The following is a 20,161-nucleotide window of genomic DNA, read 5'->3' as shown; positions in this document are numbered from 1 at the left end:
CTTGCACGCACTTAACAGGCACAGGCTGTGCACAAAGCCGGAGGCGCTGTGAGGAGCCAAATGATGGAGACCACAGGAAACAGCGTTTCTTTTCCAACAAGGAAGTGCTGTAGGAAAAAGTGGGGCGAGAGGATGGGCATGTCCCAGGTCTCCGTCAGTCTCTGGGACAGGCCGCCAAGCGAGGGTCCTTGGCTTCCCACCGGAAAGAGTTCAGGAGCCAGTGGTAGTAAAGTGAAAACAGGTTTATGTAGAGAGAGACTCCACAGACAGAGTGTGGGCCGTCTCAGAAGGCGAGAGCGGCCCGGCCCCCGGGAGATACACACTCCATAGACAGCATTTGGACCTGCTCAAAAGGTGAGAGCGGCATTGAGTTGTGGTGGTGGCTAGTTTTCGTGGGCTGGGAAATTTCATAGGCTGATGAGTGGGAGGAATGTTCTAGCTATCTTGGAGAAGCAGCAGGGATTTCCAGGAGTTGGGGTACCACCCACTTTTTGGCCTTTTACTGGTAGCCTCAGAACTGTCATGGTGCCTGTGGGTGTGTCGTTTAGCATATGCTAATGTATTACAATGAGCGCAGAATGAGGCTCAGGGTCTACGGAAGTCAAATCTTCTGCCGTCTTGGGCTTCCTAGGTTCTAACCAGTTTTTGTCAAATCCTGTTCTTAATGGTTGTGTCATTCTTTTAATGGTTGCGCCCTGCCCCCTTCCTTCCGGTCTCAGAAGCATGGCCACACCATGAAGTTATCTTTAGGTACCAAAGTGAGTGGTTGTCATAGTGATGTGTGCATTATTAAGAGAGTGTTGTTCATCCCGGCAGCTAATCTTATAATGAAGCTGGCTCATTATCAGGTTGAGGCAACGTTGGCTTTTCTCTCCTTTTTACTGTGGGCCTGGGGTCCAGTGGGATCCCCAGGTCCAGCTCCAAGCTGGATCACAGACTCCCAGCATGTGTCTTTTGTTTGGTTACCCCACCCTCCTTCCCTGGTCTTCTAGGGGACACATGCAGGAGGATGGGGCTGGGCAGGGCTCCTGGAGCCTTTGCCTAGGATTCATCCCATCACCAGTGCCTGCTTTAGTTTGTGAAGCACTTAAGAGCACCTGAGAACTATGTTGGCCCAGGCAGCTGGAGCCTGTGTGAATTAAAATTCCAGATTGGCCTGCAAACAATCGGTTCCTCTGCTTTTCTTCTGCACCTGTTTCTCTTGCCTACACAATCCCAGGAAACCAACCTAAAGGACCAAATAGTGCTTTTTGCATCACCACCACCATTTAATGGGGACTTCTTTATTTCCCAGTGGTCACTGCAATTTTGTGAGTCTTCAAGATTCATTAGGCGTCCACCATTGCCTCAGGTTTGGGTGCCTGGTGACTCTTTCCCTTTATGACCAGTTGTCAGTTAATTTTAAATCATTTTGGAGATTGTTTGCCATTGCTTTCTTTGTCTCTGCTTTTTTTTTTTTGTTTGTTTTTTTAAGATTGTTACAAAGGTTTGTTGGGCTCCAGTTTAGATTTCAAATTTAGATTCATGCTTGTGAGTCTCAGCTTCCCCTTTCTTTTAAAATGATGGTGCTTCTAATTTTGCTTACCATTCAGGTTAGGGGAGCATCCTCTAAAAAGGGAAAGGAGCAAGCAAACAAAGTAAGCTGCTGCCAAGTACGCTATCCAGTGAGATTGTTGTCACGGATCTGAGAGGTGAAATGGCTTGTACCTTACTTTCTTATTCAGTGTCGTGTCAGGGTGAGCAGAGGTGCTGCCCTCCTCGGGACAGCCCCCGGTGATGCCCAGATGCCCTCAGCACTGCCTGTCTCCATTCCACCAGTTCCTCCAGAGCCTGCAGCAGCCTGTCCTGCAGCCCTACGACGGGCTAGCGTTTTGTGGTAGGTTTTCTCAGAGCACAGTCCTCTGATGTGAGAATCACTTGCGGACTGATTAGAGATGCAGATCCTAGAGTCCCCTGACCGATTGGAGCTACCATTTTTAACAGGTGCCTCGAGTAAATATAATACACATAGATTATTTTTCATGAGCCTCTTTGTTTAATTTAATAGTGCGTTTCCTTTTTCTTCCCCCCTTTTAAAAGTAATATAGGGATATGGTGAAGCTGGTTCAATGAAAAGGAAAAATAATCGTTAGTCCCCAGGCTCCCTCCTCAGGGACTCCTACATTTTAAAGTTTTTTAATGTATCTTTCGAGAGATATTCTTTACATATATATTTATTAAAAACCCCTTTAAAATCCACAAATGGTGGTATCCTAAATACATTGTTCTGTCACTTGCTTTCTTCCCCATGCAATATATCTTGGCTGTGGTTTCATATCAACATATTGAGATCTTCCTCATTTTAAAAAATGGCAGTACAGTACATTTTGTATGGGATATAGCATGTTTTGTGGGTTTTGGTGATATTTCTTCCCAAAACCAGAGTTAGGAATGGTTCTTAAAGAAAGAGAGTTTGAGGGACTTCCCTGGTAGTCCAGTGGGTATGACTCTGTGCCCCCAATGCAGGAGGCCCGGGTTCGATCCCTGGTCGGGGAACTAGATCCCACATGCATGCCACAACTAAGAAGTCTGCATGCCACAACTAAAGATGTCCATATGCCGCAACTAAGAAATCCGCGTGTGGCAACTAAAGATCCCACGTGCCACAATGAAGATCCTGTGTGCCGCAACTGAGACCCGGCGCAGCCAAAATAAATAAATAAATAAATAGTAGGGGGAAAAGAAAGGATATATATTCTAAAAGAAAAAAAAAAGGAAAAGAGAGTTTGAGCTGGTATTTAAAAGCAGCAGCCACAAACCACCCAGCTGGGCAGCAAGGTCAGGGCACTTGTGGAAACAGTAGACGAATGTTTCCTTTTAACCAGGGGATTTTACTTTCTAAGACAGTCAAAGGCTTGGGCCTCACAGTGATTCTGTGAGTGTCAGAAACCATTTCCATCAGGAACTGTGCCTCAGTTTCTCCTGAGAGCTGATGGAATGGTTGTCTGCTGGGTCTGGACACAAGCCTGGGGCAGCCATGCACTTGCTGGACCTGGAGGAGGGGAGGGACTGGTGGGTGTGGGGACAGGTGCCACACAAGCAGAAAGTACCGTTCCCAGCACTACGCCGCCCTCGGGGGAGGGGGACAGAAAAACAGGAGCGGAGGGAGGAGTGATGGTTCTGGGGCAGCTGCCGGTTACAACAGTCATTTTGCAGAAGAGCTGACAGGAAGGAAAACCAGCGTCTCCAGAACTGTAGTCAGGCCTGAACTCAGAGTGTGAGCAGAAGGGCTGGACAGCCCCTTCTCATAGTGCAGAAGCCCCGACATCAGGAAATGATGACACTGGTCCAGAATGGTGGGGGACACAGGAAAGATCTGGAGGAAATGAAGGGTTCTCTTCCAATTACTTGGTGAAGAAATACTGGAATTCCATACTAGGACTGCATTATAGTATAGATTATTTTTAATTTGTCTCCTGAAGGTGGAAGGATGATATTAAAACAATAGAAACTAATGTTTATATTTTCAGTTCCCTTATTTTTACCACAGTGGTCCCCCTCCCCCCAAATCTTTCAAGGATCTAGGGGACGAACCTGAGATAATTGTTTCAGGAGACAAAAGTGACAAGCAGAAAGCAGAATGCAGCCTGCCAGTTTCTTCCTGACTTTGGGCTTCACAAACAGGGGCCGTCAGGGGATGGAGGGGACTCGGGCATAGACAGAATGCTCAGGGGACATAGTATGAGGGAGGGAAGAATGTTTGAGGGGAGAGGCCTTCTCCCAGGGTGGGGATAAAGGGAGCCAGAAGGAAAGTGATGAAAGCACAAGCTCTGATGGTCCTAGAGAGAAGGTCGCCAGCTCTGGTTTCTCCATGGAGCATCAGGGAAGCAGCCAAAGCCAACACAGGCAGATGAGGCCTGAGAGTGGGCTTCTATGTTCTTCCCTTGGTAGAGCCCTGGGGGTCTGGGAACAGCTATATGGAATGTTTTGAGAGCCTGATCAAGGGATTCTGTCACCCCATGTGGCCTGGCATAGAAATAGGAAAGAGAGCTGTGGGGCCTGAGGGGCCAGAGGACAGGAACAAGGGACAACTCAGCAGCAGCTGTGCAGCCTGGTGACTGGGATGATGGGATGGGGATGCCTTAGCTGATACTTAAGGGGGCAGGTGACTGGCCCATTGGTTGTTCCATCCCAGTCCGTCCTTGCTATGCCTTGACCCTGTAGAAATTCCCAGGAGCTTGGACTTAAACCACGTTAGTGTAAGTTTCCCTGAGAGCAGAGCCTGAGACAAGGATTCATGTGCACGTAGTTTATTTGGGAGGAGATCCCAGGAAGCAGAAGTGAGGGGGTGGGAGGAGTGAGTCAGGAAAGGAAGAGAAGCCAATAAAGGGGGCAGTAGTGAACAAGTTACCCCTGCAGGACCTGGGGCTCAGTTTCTCTGGAGACCCCGGGAAGATTGGGTCTCAAAATTGTCTTCTTTGATGACATGGAGGCTGGGGCGCCTCCCCACTCAGGCAGCAAAGCAGAGAGGCATGGTGGCTCGTGCTTGACTTAGGCGCTGGCAGTGTATATGGACCTGTCACCCGCAACCGGGCTAAAACCAGATGCCCGAGGGGACGTGGTGTGGAGCTTCCGGAGGGCCTGCTGTGCAACCCGGGAAGGACAGGGGCAAGCAGTTGCCTGAGTTTAAGTTACCATGGCCCTGGTGGAATGAAGTTGAAAGAGAAATTAAGTTGGGTAATAGAAAACCAAAGAAAATTATATCTGTTAGACATGTGTGTTTGTAGACTGAGATTTTATATGTGCTTTATATAAAATAATAAAGTTAATGTCAGTTTCGTATAATGGAAAGAAAATAAATTTTAGAGCCAGATCAGCATTGGATTCGAATTCAGGTCCTATCACTTAGTTGCTGGGTGACTGTGGGTTAATTGTGTTTTGTTTTTTTTTTTTTTTGGCCTAGCAGCATATTGGATCCTAGTTCCCCAGCCACCTGACCGGGGACCAGGGGTCGAACCCATGCCCCCTCCAGTGGAAGTGCAGAGTCTTAACCCCTGGACCGCCAAGGAAGTCCCAGTTGTATTACCTTTCTAACCTTCATTCCTGCATGTGTCAAACCAGGAATGATGACACTTACCTTGAAGGTTGTTGGGGGATTAACAGTGATTCATGTGAAAGCGCCGATGATGGGTTTTCAATACATATCATTTCACTAAAGCTCAGTTTTACATGAAAACAGTTTACAGTTTTATATTTTACTAAAGCTCCGTTACCTGCTGTTGGTCCACTTATTCTCAACAGAATCTTCTCCTTGTTATTCAAAAAGTTCTTAGCAAAGCTATTCCTTCTGGGTACTGTTGTAAACAGATCTAAATGGGGTGAACCCTGATGTCATTGTCCTCGTGGCCCTGGAGTCTGGCAGAATTGTACCTGGGACGCAGGCCACTTGGACAGTGGCCATCTTGCCCTTCTTTCTGCCCAAATATGACACACATTACACGTGGGCTTGATTTCCCAGCTGACCTTTGGGAATTAAGCATTTGGCTTTGGTATTTGTTTTTGGGTTGGAAGCAGTGTAGCAGAGGAATTTCCTTCCTTTCTCCTTTCCAGCGTTTCTCCCTACAAGTCAGTAAAACCTGAATGTTCTGTAGCTCATTGCTACAAGTGGTGAGAAATGCATCTGTATTAGCAAAAGCCAAATCAACTGCAGCTGGATAGAGCTTCGATCAAGGTGGGAAAAAAGGCAGTGAGGTGGCTGCATTGCCTGGTGTACAGCACTCATTAAAAACTGGCTGACTCAGTGGAAAGACTCTTGCAGGCAAAGTGTCTGCCATCCTCAGAAGGGCTTCTCTTGGAGTGCGTTGCAGCTTTCGTGCTGAAAGCAAGGTGTTCTAGGCATCTTGTCCCCCCCTCCCCCGTGGTGCCTAGCATGGTGGCCTTTGCTCCTGTGGATGGCACTCACTTTGGGCCCATCTAGATTGACATCACAGTATCTGGACACACTCAGAACTCTCAGTAGCCCCTCCTCACCCACAGTGGAAGCCTCAGGCTTGCCGTGTAAAGTCCTGGAAGCTCAGTTCCAGAACCTGGCAAGGCATCACTTCCAAGTCCTCTTTTGAATTCACTTACTTTTGCCTGGTGTCCTCAGTTTCCATTCCAGCTGGAGTCAGCCTCCCTGCTCATTCCTCGGGTAGAATATAGATTTGTTTTTTCTGTTTTCTTTTCACCCCTGGATGCTTTCTTTTAGCTGGACTACCCAGGCTTTTTACTTTGAGGGAGTTTATTTCACTCCATGAATCACCATGTATATTAGTCAGTTTTTATTGCAATAATGCAGCATAACAAACAGCATACGTTTATTATTTTTGCTTATTGGTCTGTGGGACATTGAAGGTGGTTCTGCTTCACACTGTGGGTCTCCATGGGGCTCCTTCATCTGGTGCCAGAGGCTCTTGGGAGCATCCCCTCCTCATGGCAGGTGGCAGAGGCTCAAGAGGCCAAGTTTGATGAAGCAAGTGCATTTAAAGCCTCTGCTCACCTCACCTCCACTGATATTCCACTGAGCAGAGCATGCTTATATGGCCAAGACCCTTGTGAATGGGATGGAGATGTACATCCCCCTTGTCTAGTGGGGGGCACTGCAGAGTCACGTGGCAAAGGACGTGGATGCATAATGATATTGTGGGGGTACTGAAGAGTTGGAAAGAGTAATCCAGTTTGCCACATTGTGCCAGGCCCCGTGCTCTGGGTGGCCCCTGGGCAGTCTGGTAGAGCCAAACATCTCCCTTCCAAGGAGATGCATTCCCCTTTGGTGGTGAGTTGTCTTTCTGTGAATTACCAAAAGATGCCCCTTGTGGGCAGATCAGTGATCAAAGGTGCTTTTTCCTTTAGGATGATACACCCCTAGTCTGGGTGCTTGGCTTGGCAAGTGGAGGATGGGCTGGAATTCAGCCCCCACTTGCTCCCTGGGGAGGCACCCTAGTGCCAGGTCAACCGGCAGGTCTGTATGCTGTGACCCTGGGCACACCCAGGGGGTGGCTCACAGGGCCTGAGAAAGCACTTTTTTTATTTTTTAACATCTTTATTGGAGTACAATTGCCTTATGATGGTGTGTTAGTTTCTGCTTTATAACAAAGTGAATCAGCTATATGTATACATATATCCCCATGTCTCCTCCCTCTTGCGTCTCCCTCCCACCCTCCCTATCCCACCCCTCTAGGTGGTCACAAAGCACCGAGCTGATCTCCCTGTCCTATGCGGCTGCTTCCCACTAGCTATCTATTTTACATTTGATAGTGTATATATGTCCATGCCACTCTCTCACTTCGTCCCAGCTTACCCTTCCCCCTCCCCATGTCCTCAAGTCCATTCTCTACGTCTGCGTCTTTATTCCTGTCCTGCCCCTAGATTCTTCAGAACCATTTTTTTTTTTTTTTAGATTCCATATATATGTGTTAGCATACGGTATTTGTTTTTCTCTTTCTGACTTACTTCACTCTGTGTGACAGATTCTAGGTCCATCCACCTCACTACAAATAACTCAATTTCGTTTCTTTTTATGGCTGAGTAATACTCCATTGTACATATGTGCCACATCTTCCTTATCCATTCATCTGTCGATGGACACGTAGGTTGCTTCCATATCCTGGCTGTTGTAAATAGAGCTGCAATGAACATTGTGGTACATGACTCTTTTTGAGTTATGGTTTCTGAGAAAGCACTTCTGTCACAACTGAGTCCAAGCTATGCTGTGTGGTCTGGGGGTAGTTTTCTATAGTTGTCAATCCAGGCCAAAAAGCTTGTTTTTTTTCTTTTTTTGACCCTACCTTCAGAAAAGAAGTGAAGCCTTTTCCTTCCCAGAAATAGGCTTGCCAGCCAACCACATAGTCTAAAGCCAATGTAAAAGGAACAAGATGGTTACAAAACATTCATAATTGTAGAGTAGCCCATCTGTCTTTGAAGAAAGGCCTTCTTCTTCTTTCCCTGGGAATGACCACATAACCCACAATTACCCTCACATTCCAAAGTCAGAGGAAACGCCACACCTCTCTGGACAACGGTAATAACCAATTCTGACAATACAGTCTCCTGAGCGCCGTGGTCTACACTGACCTGTCCTGCAGTGCAAATGAAGTGGGTAGTGTCCCCCACCACTGTCCTCCAGGATTTGTGGTTGGCAGGTGTGTGAGCGTGCCACGCTCACCTTCATGCTTCCTAATTAACGGAAGTACAACAAATTGATCAGAACTCCAGTTTGGAGGCAAGACCCAGGCTTTGGCAGATGGGGTTATTGGCTCTGCATCCTTTACCTTCCCTACATCCTCATCCTTGCCGTGGCCTCATCGTGGGTGGGGTGTAGTCTCCACCCCTTGACTTCGGGCTCTGCCGTGTGACTTCCTTGGGCCGGTGGTGTATTGGCAGAAATGAGTGGGTATCAGTTCTAAGCCCAGGCCTTGAGAGGTCTCAGATGTGTCTGATTTTTCTCTTATGCTCAGAGAACACCTTCTAGCTATCTGCATCCCTCTTAGTCTGGGCCCTGGAATGAACACATGTGGAGTAGATATGAACCATACCTCAGAGAGGGCCAAGACAGGCTATATTGAGTAAAAATGAGTGATTACTAAGACTGGAGGTGGTTTGCTATATAGCATTATTGCAGCAACAGTTAACAGATTCACTTGTTTTCTAATCAAGTGGCACAGTATATTGACCTTGGACATCACACAGGGCTGGGACACAGGAAGCACCCCAGCAGAAAGGCCACTCTCTTTCTGACTTGAGGGCTGGGATCTGCCTGAAGGAGAAAGTGTGTGACTCAATTAAGATACAATTAAGATCCTCCTCCATGGCCTCCCTTTTATCTACTGTCCTCATTATCCTGCTTCCTTTTCTTCTCACCGTGGGAATGGTGCTGCTATTGCATGCTGATGAGTTTGTCTGTGGCCCAACTTCTGAGCTAGAGATGTCTGGGTAATTAATTTGGATTTAAGCTCCTCTAGCCAGCACTTGATAGACCCACGACTGAGTGCATTGGAAGGCCTTGATTTCTCCTGGGCATTTTTTGGGTACTTAGAGGTCAAGAGTCATTTGATACCTGTCTATCTACAGTCAGTCTCAAAGTGAGTTCTGAAAAATGTATGAAAATGTACAGTTGTTTCAAGTGACTTAGCTTACTCCTGGGAACCTCCCCCACTCCCCTCACATGCTCTGAAGTGTTTTGCATTTCATCTTTAAAATTTGGTTACAGAGCAATTCTCCCTCATGAATGTATGAAAGATGTGCTGGGCGTGAGGCTTGACACAAGGCCCCCTATTGAAGGAAGGTGATGAGCAGGTAGACATAATGCTGTAACTCCAAAAGACAAGTGGGAAATGAGCCCAAGAAGTAATAGCCCAGTTTCACACATCATTTCTGGATGCACAATGTGCTTTCTGACTTTTCTTATTTCTTTGCCTTCTCTCTGCCCGTTTTGAATCTTCTCTAAGGCCTAGTCTTTCAGGATTTCATCAGGGTTAAATGAAACCACTCATGCTCTGAAATCCTGTAGTGCTTACTAAAGTGGCTTTCAAAATGTTTGATGTGTCCCACAGTAAAAAGTAAATTTTGCATCAGTTCTTAACACACACACGTACACTTTTATATGAGTCTAGTTTAAAGTTTCTCTCTTTGTCTCAACCTGGGTTCCCCCAGGAGTAGGCCTCAAGATAAGGATTCATGTGCAAGTGGTTTATTTGGGAGCTGATGCCAGGATAGACCAGTAGGGGAGTGGGCAGGTGACCAGGGAAAGGAAGAAAGACGTCCGAGAGTGTATTATCAACAGGTGCTTAATCTCACTGGGGTGCCCTGGCGACAGTTTTTGTGGGAGCCACACTTCAAGTTGGCCCCCAGTGATCCTGGCCTCCTGTGTTCATGTCCTTGTATAATTCCCTCCCACACTGAACTATGCATGTGGCCTGTGTGTCCAGTAGAATACGGCAGAAAGAAATGATGCTGTCCACGGCAGGCAGCATCTGAGATGGCCCCAGTTATCTCCACCTCCTGGTGTTCATGCCCTGTGTAATCCCCTTTCCTAGAGTAGGGCCACTTATAACCAATGAGAAGTGACTCAGTTCTAACCAAGAGAAAATAACAAAGGTGATGCATCTCACTTCCAATATTAGGTCACAAAAAGAGTCTGGCTTTTGCCTTGCTTGTGTTCTCTTGCTCTTTCCTTCACTGGCTCTGAGGACAAACCAGCCCCCGTGTTGTGAGCTACCCAATGGAGAGGGCCCCATACTGTCTCCAGCCAACAGCCCCTGAGGCCCTAAGGTCTGCCAACAGCCTCATAAGTGAGCCTGGAAGGGGATCCTTCCCCAGTCGAGCCTTGAGATGACTGCAGCCCTGGCTGTAGCCTTGAGAGAGACCCTGAGTCAGAGGCACCAAGAGGCCGCCCACTAAGCTGTGCCCAGATTCCTAACCCATAGAAACTGTGAGTTAATACATTTTTTTAAGCTGCTAAGTCTTGGGGTAATTTGTTATGCAGCCATAGATAATTAATGCAGCATCTGACTTTAGAAGCGAGGTCATAAAAGACTTTGCTGTTTATACTTTGGTCTCTCTTGGATTACAGCCCTGGGGGAAGCCGGTCACAGATTGTGAGGACACTCAAGAAGCCATACAGGCAAGTGTGTGTGGTGATGAACTGAGGCCTCCTGCCGATAGCCAGATGAGCCAACTTAGAAGCAGGTCATTCAGCCCCAGTCAAGCCTTGGACTAAGTGCAGCCCCAGCCGACATCTTGACTACAGTCTGATGAGTAACCTGGAGCCAGACCACCCAATCAAGCATCTTCTGAATTCCTGATCAACAAACATTGTGAGGTAATAAATATTTATTGTTGTCTCAAGCTGCTGTGTTTTGGGAGGAAATTCTTATGCAGTAGCAGATAACTAATACAGTGTAGGACAAGTGTCTCAGTTATTCTACCCGAATGAGAGATACCCGTCTGCCAGTGGATGAGGGCTGCTTTGAGGGCGTGTTAATTCACCTGCATGGATTTGTGGGCAGAGAGTGCTTTAGTGGCCAGAGAAGGTCTGCAGGCAAAGAGATGCAGGATCTGGCAGTTGGAAGTCAGGCCTGTGTGTACTCAAAGGTAGAGGTGAGGAGATATGAGTAGGGGGGTTCCCAGGGCCTGATAACTCTCAAAGTCAATTTAAATCTCATCTCTATTACTTCCCTCCCCCCAGGCAAACTTGGAGCCCCTACTTCCTTTTCAGAGCCTGGTTCCTCCAGGATGTCCCTGGTAGAAGGAAGAGAAGTCAAGCATCTCTTCCCATAATTGACCCCTCTTGGGTGCACCCTTTGATGGGTGTTGGTGTTTCTTTTGCCGATGACTGGTTGTCGATGGCTCTCTGTGACACGAGTCCAAAGGCGAGGCTTGCTTGTGAGGTGCATGTTTAGGTCCTTGAAGGGCCCTGTGGTCATTCCCTGATGGAGACTGACCTCTCCGACTCCCCACTCGGCTTTCACCTTGAAGTCTGTTCCGCAGCCTCCTGCTGCCTGCCTTCCTATGCCTGGTGGGCAGCCCTGTTGAGTGGAGTACAGGAGAGACAAGTCCAGTCCAGTCTGTGATGTCAGCTTGACCTTTGGGGGACTTGCAGCATCGGCCTCACTAATCGGGCTGTTCCAGGTGCTCCTCTTCTGCCAGGTGCCTCCTCTCTAGGTGTGTCCCTGCTTAGGTGGGCAGCACATCCCTGGGGGGTGAGGGGCCAGACTCTCCATCTTGCAGGAATCCCAGATCCTTACGGCTGACTCTTGATGCCTTCTCGCTTGACTTTGTGGTGGGGTGGGGGGAGGAATCACACTCTCATACCCAGCACGGCCTTCCAGTTTGTGGCTGCGCCGCGGGTCCTAGCTTCTGTTTCTGGAGGGAAAGTCTTGCCCAACACCCAGTAATACACATAAAAGCCCCTTCTCAGTGCTGAGCAGTGGTTACTCCACAGATATTCATTTTCCTCCTTCTCAGTGTCAAGGACGGAACATGCACCAGTGTGGTTGGCCTGAGGACCTGGGTTTAATACAAAAACGGGGCTCACAGAGGGAGGGAAAGGAAAGAACGCATGCGTTCCTGCTCCTAGTGCAGAGTCTCACGTGGAGTGGGTATTCATGGAGCTGATTCAGGAGGCTTTTCAACAGAAAGCAAGCATATAGAGAGAGAAACAGAGGCCCGGTGTCAGTCTCTAGTGCTTGTGGGGGACATGGGGTGGTGGCCTTGCCTGGTCTTCAGTGGCTGTCCCCATGAACCAGGGGCTTCCCCTTCCTGGGCACCAGGCAGCTGCCACCCTGCTTGCCTCTTTTCTGTGAAATGTGGCCAGACACAAGGCCCTCACCACGCGCCCTCCCTTCCGGAGGCTGCCCGGGCCCCCTCCCCTTCTCTCTCTTCCTTCCTTTCTTCTTTCATCCGTATATTTCTGTATCTACTACAAAGGTCAGAAAAACAAATCAATGAAAAGAAGGACCCAATAATCCTGAGACCTGGCTCGGGGATGGGAGGTGGGGAGGGAAGCCGCTCAATAAAATGAAAGAGAATTTAAAAATTCCCTGAACAAGGCACAGCATGGGGTCCCGATCAAAGGGCCAGGCAGCTTCAGCTTCATGTGTGCAGCAGCTGGATGCTCTGAGGCTGGGGGAGAGACGGCCCCCAGGCCTTGGCCCCCCTCCCCACCTCCTGCCCGACACACACAAGCACACGCGTGCACACATGCACACACACACGCACACTTCTCGGACCATCACCTGACTGCTAAGGAAGATCTGAGGATGGATATCTGGAGTCTGGGAGGCAGATTGGAGAAGGCATTGGGAGCCCGCTTAAATCTGCAGAGTGGTCCCATTTTCCAAGGCTGTCTCAAGATCCCATCCACACGAGAGGGGTCAAATGCCCTTTGAGGACCAGACAGGAGTATTAATAGTGACTGAGGAATGGGATGTTACAAGTCCCTCCTGGCTTTTTCTGAACTGACCTTGGAAAAAGGTGAGAAAATAAAAACCCATCAGTCTGCAAAGAGCTGAATTACCTTTTTAAAGCCCCTTCCTGTGAATAGCAGCTCTTCCACGAGGTTCTTCCTGATACCTACCACTCCCCTACCCCCAGCCCCGGGGCTTCATTGAGCATTTTCCCCTTGAAGCACCCACTGTACCCCAGTATTCTTCCACCGGAGAGTGGAGGCACCTGGGGTGCTTTATCATTCTTCATCATTAGTCTGTTCCATTCTATTCTAAGGGGACCAGTGGTAAAGCAGATCAGGGGCAGACTTGAGCCATCACCCCTTATTGGCAAGTGACCTTGGACAAGTGATGTAACCTCGGTTTCCTCTTCTGTAAATTGGGGATAATAAATGTAGTTCTTCTTTCGAACAGTGGCTCTTCGAATATTTAAGGGCAGGTTTTCTCCTCTAGGCTCAACAGGCTCTGCTATTTTCACAGTTCTTCAGCTATGTTATGTAACTTCCAAAAATCCAAAAATGTTTTGAGCAAGAACGGCATCGTCAGAATAAGAATAGAGGCTCTGCCCTTTGGGGAACCTCACTCAGATGTCTATGTTCTGGCATGTTTGCTATCAGGTGACTCATTGTTTGATATGATGTTTATTGTACATCAGTGTAGAAGATATGAAGACTTCCCTGTGTACATAGGTAGAGAAGGCAACGTGTGTGTGTCTGTATTTGAGTACATGTGTGTGTGCATCTGTGTGTCTGTATGAGTGCATGTGATTATTTTCCTGCTTCTTTCCAAAGAGTTTTGAGGTGGTTTGGTGATGAAAACAGAATAGGAAATGAATCATTTAATAGTAAAATGGAATAAAGATAATGGAAAGAATGCAGAAGTAGGTACTTCAAGATTTCTGAGTTGAACAGATTAAACATGTGCAGGAAATTTGGCTGTTTCTTGAAAGTTAAGGCTCTACAACAGAGCCTTATGGTTACCTTGTTTGTTTGTTTGTTTTTGGCAAAAATGGTTTTATTTCCTGACTACTACTTTCTGCTTGCAGTAGGTCAGAGAAATGGCAGCTGGATCCAGGGAGATGAGAAATTTAAGTAGGCTTAGGAGTTGGCAGCCAACAGCACATTGATTTTTGTCTTTTTTCACCTACTCTTCTTTGTCTTTCTCTTATTTATGTAACAAAAAAACCAAAAACAGAAACAAAAATCCGATGTTTGTAAGCCACTTTCCACATTATTCCACTAACAATTCTGTGTATGGCATAAACGTTATTCTTCCCATAAACTGAAGCCCCAGAGACTTATGCCCATTTTATGGACATACTACAATTTATTTATCCATTCTCTTATTGATGGACATTTCAGCTGTTTCCACTTGGGACTTTTATAAATAGAGCTACTATGAACATTCTTGTACAGGTCTTATTGTGAATTTATGTTTTCATTTCTCTTGAGTAAATATCTAGGGGTGGAATCGCCAGGTCATGGAAGAGGTGAATGTTTCAGTTTCAGTAGAAAGCTAAACAATCTTCCACAGTGATTTTACCAGTTTACACTCCTATGAGAGGTGTCCAAGAGTTCCAGTTTCTACATATCCTCACCAACCCCTGGTGTTGTCAGCCTTTGCTTGTAGCTATTCCAGTGAGTGTGTAGAGGTCTTGCACTGTGGTTTTGATTTTCCTTTCCTCGATGATTAGTGACTTTGAACACCTTTCCATATGTGATCTGGCCATTGGAATATCTTCCTCAGTGCCCAAAGGAATGAGCTACTGCTATTCACAATAACAGACTAACTCCAAACACACTATGTTGAGTTAAAGAAGCCAGACAAAAAGGAGAACATACTGTATGATTTTGCATCCTGTAACTTTACTGAATTCAATTATTAGTTCTAAGTTTTTTGGTCTGGTTGTTAAGGTTTTCTCTATGTAGCATTGTATTATCTGCAAACAGTGACAGTTTTACTTCTTCTTTTCCAGTTTGGATGCCTTTTATTTCCTTTTCTTGCCTAATTGCTGTGGTTAGAACTTCCAGTACTATGTTGAATAAGAGTGGTGGGAGTCGGCATCCTTGTCTTGTTCCTGAAATTAGAGGAAAAGCTTTCAGCTTTTCAACATTCAGTATGATGTTAGTTGTTGGTTTGTCATATATGGCCTTTATTATGTTGATGTATGTTTCTTCTATACCACTCTATTGAGAGTTTTTAATCATAAATGAACGTTGAATTTTGTCAGGTGCCTTTTCTGCATCTGTTGAGATGATCGTATGATTTTTATCTTTCCTTTTGTTAATGTGGTGTATCACACTGATTGATTTGCAGAATATGAGCCATCCTTGCATCTCTGGAATAAATCCCCTTGATCATGGTGTATGATAAGAGGGGATAATTTTTATAATTTTGTAGAAAGTTATCCTTTAAGCCTACAGAAGCATTGTGGTGAACATTGGGTCATGAAAAGCTGTTCATGAGCAAAGCCTGCCTTGGTACTTGTTGAAATAGCAGTTTATGATCATTTTGGTGTAGAGACATCTCTTCCTAAAGATAGAAGCCCAACTTGGGAACATTTTTTGCTTGTTCATTCATTCCTGTTCCCCCTCTTCCTTCCTTCCATCCATCCATCCATCCACCATCCATCCATCCACCCATCCATCCATCCATCCATCCATCCATCCATCCTCCATCCATCCAATATTTTCTGTGTACTTAGGCTGATGAATACTATGTTCAGGGCACTGTGCTAGCTTCTGGAGATGAATTGGTATTTTTTTCCTTTTAAGCTGGGGATGCAATGGCATTTTATTTGTATGCTCCCATCTCTGATTTCCCAGGACTTTGAAACATTTCTGGCCAGGGTATGAAAAATATCTTTGCTTTCCTAGCTGGAGAGCATAGCTCTGCCTTTGGATATACACATGAGCTGAGGAAAGTTCCATAAGGCAGTGTTTTCTCAGCTTTACACTATAAGCTCCTTTCTGTCTGTGGTTAAGGAGTTTTGCCTGCTTGGGCTCATTTGTGCTGCTGCTTTGTCTGCTTTGGCACCAGAGGACTCCTGGAGGACCTGATGTAAAACATAGCCTTCCTCCCACCCCCACTAATTTAGACTTAATTAGAGAATAATCTTGCATTCTGAAATAGAAAAAAAAAGAAGGTGGGGTATCATAATAATCATAGTAATAATCTCTTACATTTGTATAGCTCTTTACCTATTCCAACCATTTTCACATTAATTTTCCCTGTCACCCACCAGTAGAAAGGTAAGTGATAGGTATTATCATTATCATTTTTTATTGTGGTAAAAGCCATATAACATGAGATATACCCTCTTCACAGAGTTTTAAGTATACAGTATAATATTGCTAACTATAGGTACAGTGTTGTACAGAAGGTCTCTAGAACTTTTTCACTCTATACACATTGAACAGCAATCCACTCTGTCCCTCTCCCCACAGCCTTGTCAACCACCATTCTACTTCGTGTTTCTATAAGTTTGACTACTTTAGATACCTCATATAATTGGATTCATGCAGTATTTGTCCTTCTGTGACTGGATTAGTTTTATCTAGCATAATGTCCTCAAGGTGCATTCATGTTGTATCATATGACAAGATTTTTGTCCTTTTTTATGGTTGAATAAAGTTCCATTGTATGTATATACCACATTTTCTTTATCCATTCATCCGCTGATGGACATTTAGGTTGTTTCCACCTTTTGGCAGTTGTGAATAGGGCTACAATGAACATAGGAGCACAAATATCTTTTTGAGATCCTGATTTCAATTCTCTTGGATAAATACATGGAAGTGGGATTGCTGGATCATATATGGTAGTTCTATTTCTGATTGTTTTGAGGAACTTCTGTAATATGGGTGGGGTGGGTGCAGGGTCGTTAATGCCTGGCTGTTAACACATGGCCCTTAGCAGTTCTGCTCCACCAGTGGTCAGCGTTGCTGTGGCCCATTTGCCTGGACTGAGGAGCCTGAGAGCCGGCTGGGTCCTGGGCACCTGGCTCCCTCAGTGATGACGGCTGGGCAGGGTCTGGGGACCTGGCCCTGAGGTTGCTGCCAGCTGAGATCTGCCTCCTCAGCTGGGCCTGGGCACTGGCGGGAGGACCCAGATTGGATGTTGGATGAGTGCTCCCGGGCGGGGTGACTGGCCTGTGTAGAGACCCTCTCCTTTTAGCCAGGGCCTGGACCTTGGAGGGTGAAAGTTGAGCCTTGGGACCTTGAACAAGTAAAATGAGAGGTAATGATGTCGCTTTGCTTATGCATTTGTTAAGTGTTAAAAGCCGAAAGGAGGCATGGAGAAAGAATTCAATGCCTCCCCTTCCATTTCTTGTATAATTCTCAAGGCCATGACTTTTAAGAGTATTACACCTTTAGATAAAAAGTTGCAGGACTTCCCTGGTAGCACAGTGGTTAAGAATCCACCTGCCAGTGCAGGGGGCAAGGGACACAGGTTCGAGCCCTGGTCCGGGAAGATCCCACATGCACGGAGCAACTAAGCCTGTGTGCCACAACTACTGAGCCTGTGAGCCACAGCTACTGAGTCCATGTGCCACAACTACTGAAGCCCGTGTGCCTAGAGCCCGTGCTCCACAAAAAGAGAAGCCACCGCAATGAGAAGCCCGCGCACTGCAACGAAGAGTAGCCCCCAACTCGCCGCAACTAGAGAAAGCCCACGTGCAGCAACGAAGACCCAACGCAGCCATAAATGAATGAATGAATAAATAAATAAATAAATGTTGCAGAACAGAGAATAATCTTTGTTTTTTGTTTTTTTTAAATTTTTATTTATTTATTTATTTATTTATGGCTGTGTTGGGTCTTCGTTTCTGTGCGAGGGCTTTCTCTGGTTGCGGCAAGTAGGGGCCACTCTTCATCGCGGTGCACGGGCCTCTCACTATCGCAGCCTCTCTGGCTGCGGAGCACAGGCTCCAGACGTGCAGGCTCAGCAATTGTGGCTCACGGGCCCAGTCGCTCCGCGGCATGTGGGATCTTCCCAGACCAGGGCTCGAACCCCTGTCCTCTGCATTGGCAGGCAGATTCTCAACCACTGCGCCACCAGGGAAGCCCATAACCTTTGTTTTGATGGAGGTTTATAGGAACATTGTGACCTGACTGTGACCTGACCTGCGCGGACAGCTGCAAGAACAAAGGGTCCCACACTAAGAAGCTTCCAACAACCAACCATGCCCCTCCCTCACTTTTTCTATAAAAGGGCTTTGCTGAAAGGCTTCGGGGAGTTCGGGGTTCTTAATGCGTGAGCCACCCATCTCCTTGCATGCAATAAACCTTTCTCTGCTCTAGACTCTGACTTTTCAGTATTGTTTGGTCTCACTGTGCGTCGGGCACACGGACTTGCATTTGGTAACACTCCGATACTGTTTTCTATAGTGGTTGCACCATTTAGGAGGTAGATATTATTAATGCACACAGGAAATCCCATTGCAATTACCAGCTAGACACACTACCCCACTAACTTCTGACATTTATGGAGCCTCAACAGATAGAATTAGCCAGGCAGTCCCAGAATTCTCTTGGGATGGGGACATTCCCATTAACTCTTAGCATCCTTGTTCACCAGCACTTCCAAACAGCTGGTGTGGGAGCTGGATATTTAGGGAGATAGTAGGTCGTTGGTGGCCCTCTTACCAACAGGAGGGTGAGAAGGAGTAAAAGGCCCAAAGAGATAAAGTGACTCAATTAATGCTTCTGGCTGGGTCCAGAATAGATGGTAGAGCCAAGAATAGAATTCTGGACGATCAGATGGTACACATTTGTCTAATAGCAACTGACCTCATGTTGCAATGTGAGATTCTTATTTCAAAATAAAGATTTCAGTCATTTCCTGTTAATCTTTTTATTATTTATCATGTAGCAATGGAGTTTGCAGAAATGAGATGATGTCATATGAGGACCAGGCTTGAAGAGAAATGGAGAAATGATTCCTGGCTTGGTATATGATTTTAATACCAGATTGGCCTGGAGCAGGTGTTATCAAAGGAGAGCCATGGCTGTAGATGGAAAGTGGGAGTGTGGGGGGCTACTGAGGATCTCCTGCTACTCAGACTGAGAGAGCACTTGGAGACCTGGGTGGGCTAGAGCTGACTGAGACAGCATAAAACTGGGTGGCGGTTGGATTTAAAAAGCAGGTTGATGTTCACTATAGCAGGAAAGGACCCTTGAATGGGGCAGTGTGGAAGACTGGAAACGTGGCTTGGAATAAAGGCTTGACTTGGAAGGTGAATTGACAAGCATCTGTCTAGAATGAAGGCAGATGTAGAGAAAACATTTGAAAGACTCTCAAGTCTTATGTCAGAGAGAATGAGACTCTATATTGAAGGCTCTAACACAATGCTTTGTGTGTAGTAGGCCTTCAACATATATTGGCTCCTCAAAAGATGTTGGGTAGTAAAAATCGAATGAATCCAAATAACCACAGGGCAATTCTAGGTGAACATTTGTATAATGAGTAGAGGGATCTTTGCAGTAAGGTGGCTAATGGCTTCTTCATTATAAAAAATTCTGGACACCCTGGTAGAAGTAGGGGTGTGGAGACCCAGAGTTCCTCTGCATGGCTATTTGTTATTTGATTTTCCCCTCAGTGAATTCATGAATCACCTTCTTGGAACTCCCTTGGCTTCATGTCACACAGGCTTAAAAAACACTAGATTAAATGATCTCTAAAGCCAATTCTAACTCTGAGTCAATGATTTGTATTATTAGCAAATTTCTTCATAAATTATCCGGTGTTTTATCTCTCCTTGGTTTGCTTTAGCACCTATGATTTAGCTGTATAGATACCTGTATAGGTTTGGATGTCAGGGATTGTGTAACGGCCGTTCCACGGCATTTTCTTGCAGAAGACTGTCCTTGGTCGGCAACTTCAGCAAGAACAGTTCCCAGCAAGGCCTTGGTATGGATGTGAACCAATTGTTTTTTTCTCAGAGGTCTTTGAGGAGAACTATGGTATATGGCAAACATGGCCATGGTTACTCCCCGCCCCATATTTACAATGTGACTTTGCAATTCCTCTCATCATGTTGTGGAGTTTATTTCCTTACGCTCTGAGTCTGAGATGGCTCTGTAATGTAATTTGACCAATGGAATGTGGTGGCAGTGACATGGTGCCTGTTTTGAGCATGATCAGCCATCATGTGAAAACTCAGGTTAGCAAGCTAGAGAATGGAGATCATGCTGAAT

The 20,161-nt window shown here is 46.2% G+C and overlaps 1 protein-coding gene across 1 annotated transcript in view; it reads left to right on the top strand.

The window, feature by feature from the left end:
* Positions 1-20,161, top strand: part of ZNF621 (zinc finger protein 621) — a 289,130-nt gene that overhangs the window by 76,989 nt on the left and 191,980 nt on the right. Inside the window, exon 10 of the transcript XR_009505808.1 lies at positions 10,589-10,837. The gene's annotated coding sequence lies outside the window, so the exon portion shown is untranslated. The remainder of the gene's footprint in view (positions 1-10,588; positions 10,838-20,161) is intronic.

Source organism: Balaenoptera ricei, chromosome 11 (assembly GCF_028023285.1).
Source record: "Balaenoptera ricei isolate mBalRic1 chromosome 11, mBalRic1.hap2, whole genome shotgun sequence".
Classification (NCBI taxonomy): Eukaryota; Metazoa; Chordata; class Mammalia; order Artiodactyla; family Balaenopteridae; genus Balaenoptera; species Balaenoptera ricei.
The sequence above is the reverse complement of the archived record's forward strand: the minus strand, read 5'-3'. Positions and strand labels throughout refer to the sequence as shown.